The sequence below is a fragment of the Pristiophorus japonicus genome, chromosome 7 (genome assembly GCF_044704955.1).
Source record: "Pristiophorus japonicus isolate sPriJap1 chromosome 7, sPriJap1.hap1, whole genome shotgun sequence".
Classification (NCBI taxonomy): Eukaryota; Metazoa; Chordata; class Chondrichthyes; family Pristiophoridae; genus Pristiophorus; species Pristiophorus japonicus.
In genome coordinates, this window is record NC_091983.1 from 220,818,219 (window position 1) to 220,821,405 (window position 3,187).

The following is a 3,187-nucleotide window of genomic DNA, read 5'->3' on the forward strand; positions in this document are numbered from 1 at the left end:
ACAGACAGACACAGACAGGGACAGACAGGGACAGACACACAGACAGACACACACAGACACAGACACACACAGACAGACACACTGACAGACACAGACACACACACACACACAGACAGACACGGACACAGACAGACACATAGACAGGGACAGGCACAGACACACAGACAGGCACAGGCACAGACACACACACAGACAGACACACACAGACACAGAGACAGATAGACACAGACATAGACAGACACACACACACACACACACAGACAGGCACACAAACAGACAGACACACAGACACAGGCACAGACAGACACACAGACAGGCACAGACACAGACACACACGCACACAGACAGATACACACAGGCACAGACAGACACACACACACACAGACAGACACACAGACACACACACAAACAGAGACAGATACAGATAGACACACACAGACAGACACACAGACAGACACACAGACAGACACACACACAGAGACACACAGACAGATACACACAAACACAGACACAGACAGACACACACAAACACAGACAGACACACACACACACAAACAAACAGAGACAGACACACAAGGACACAGACAGGCACACATACACACACACAGACATACACACGCAGACACACAAGGACACACACACGCACACAGACAGACACACAAGGACACAGACACACAAGGACACACACACACACCACACAAGGACACACACACACAACACACACGGACACACACACACACACAACACAAGGACACACACATACAGACACACAAAAGGACACAGACACACAGACAGACAGACACACACACACAGACAGACACACACAGACACAGAGACAGATACAGACAGGCACAGACACACAGACACACACACAGACAGACACACAAACACACAGACACACACACAGACAGACACACACAGACACAGAGACAGATAGACACAGACATAGACAGACACACAGACACACACACAGACAGGCACACAAACAGACAGACACACACACACAGACACAGACAGACACACAGACAGGCACACGCACAGACACAGACACAGGCACAGACAGACACACAGACAGGCACAGACACAGACAGACACAGACACACACGCACACAGACACAGACAGATACACACAGGCACAGACAGACACACACACACACAGACACAGACAGACACAGACACAAACAGAGACAGATACAGATAGACACACACAGACACAGACAGGCACACAGACAGACACAGACACACACACACACAAACACAGACAGACACAGACAGATACAGATAGACACACACAGACACACACACAGAGACACACACAGATACACACAGACAGATACACACAAACACAGACACAGACAGACACACAGACAGACACACACACACAAACAGAGACAGACACACAAGGACACAGACACACAGACAGGCACACACACACACACAGACATACACACGCAGACACACAAGGACACACACACGCACACAGACAGACACACAAGGACACAGACACACAAGGACACACACACACCACACAAGGACAAACACACACAACACACAAGGACACACACACAACACAAGGACACACACATACAGACACACAAAAGGACACAGACACACACACAGACAGACACACACACACAGACACAGAGACAGATACAGATAGGCACACACAGACAGACACAGACACACACACAGACAGACAGACAGACACACACAGACACAGACACACAGAGACAGACACAGACACACACGCACAGACAGACACACAGACACAGAGACAGATACAGATAGACACACACAGACAGACACACAGACAGATACAGATAGACATAGACAGGCACACAGACACAGACAGACACACACACATACAAACAGAGACAGACACACAAGGACACAGACACACGCAGACACACACAGACAGACACACAGACAGATACAGATAGACATAGACAGGCACACAGACACAGACAGACACACACACATACAAACAGAGACAGACACACAAGGACCACAGACACACGCAGACACACACACACAGACAGACAGACACACAAGGACATAGACACACAAGGACACACACAACACAGAGACACACACGCAGACACACAGACACACACACAGAGACACAGACAGACACAAGGGCACACACACGCACAGACAAACACACACAGACACAGAGACACAGACACACACACACACACAGACAGAGACAGACACGGACACAGACTGTTCTCGCGCCCTCTGCCGGCTGTTCCAGACACATTTCGAGCCGCCGCGTTTGGTGCGGCTTGTCCTGGGGGGCGGCCCGTAGCGCGGGTACCGGAAGTGGCGGCGGCGTCCGTCTCTGCGCCACGGAACCGGGGGGGAGGGTTACATCACAGAGCGGCCCGGCCCGGGGACTGAGGGATAGGCCCGGACACCGAGACACACAGGCCCGGCCCGGGGACAGCGAGCCCGGAGAGAGACACACACATATACGGTGAGTGTGGGCCCGGGGGAGAGGGGCCGGGGCCAGAGAGAGAGAGAAAGGGGCGAGAGAGAGAGAGAGAGAGAGAGGGGCGAGAGGGAGAGGGGCGAGAGAGAGAAAGGAGCCAGAGGGGCCAGAGAGAGAGAGAGGGGTGAGAGAGAGAAAGGAGCCAGAGGGGCCAGAGAGAGAGAGAGAGGGGCGAGAGAGAGAAAGGAGCCAGAGGGGCCAGAGAGAGAGAGAGAGGGGCGAGAGAGAGAGAGAGAGAGAGAGAGAAAGAGGGGTGAGAGAGAGAGGGTGAGAGAGAGAGAGAGGGGTGAGAGAGAGAGAGAGGGGCCAGAGAGAGAGAGAGAGAGAGAGAGAGAGGGGCGAGAGAGAGAGAGAGAGAGAGAGGGGCCAGAGAGAGAGAGAGAGAGAGAGAGAGGAGCCAGAGAGAGAGAGAGGGGCCAGAGAGAGAGAGAGGGGCCAGAGAGAGAGAGAGGGGCCAGAGAGAGAGAGAGGGGCCAGAAGAGAGAGAGAGAGAGAGAGAGGAGCCAGAGAGAGAGAGAGAGAGAGGAGCCAGAGAGAGAGAGAAGAGAGGGGCCAGAGAGAGAGAGAAGGAGAGAGGGGCCGAGAGAGAGAGAGAGGGGCCAGAGAGAGAGAGAGAGGGGCCAGAGAGAGAGAGAGGGGCCAGAGAGAGAGAGAGAGGGGCCAGAGAGAGAGAGAGAGGGGCCAGAGAGAGAGAGA

At 53.4% G+C, this 3,187-nt stretch overlaps 1 protein-coding gene across 4 annotated transcripts in view; it reads left to right on the plus strand.

Moving 5' to 3' along the window:
• Positions 1–2,318: 2,318 nt before the first annotated feature.
• The window catches only part of LOC139267472 (cullin-9), a 293,931-nt gene continuing 293,062 nt past the window's right edge, over positions 2,319–3,187 (plus strand). For 3 of the 4 annotated variants that reach the window (XR_011593911.1, XM_070885833.1, XM_070885834.1), the window contains exon 1: positions 2,319–2,476. The gene's annotated coding sequence lies outside the window, so the exon portion shown is untranslated. The remainder of the gene's footprint in view (positions 2,477–3,187) is intronic. The other variant, XM_070885832.1, reaches the window with a different exon arrangement.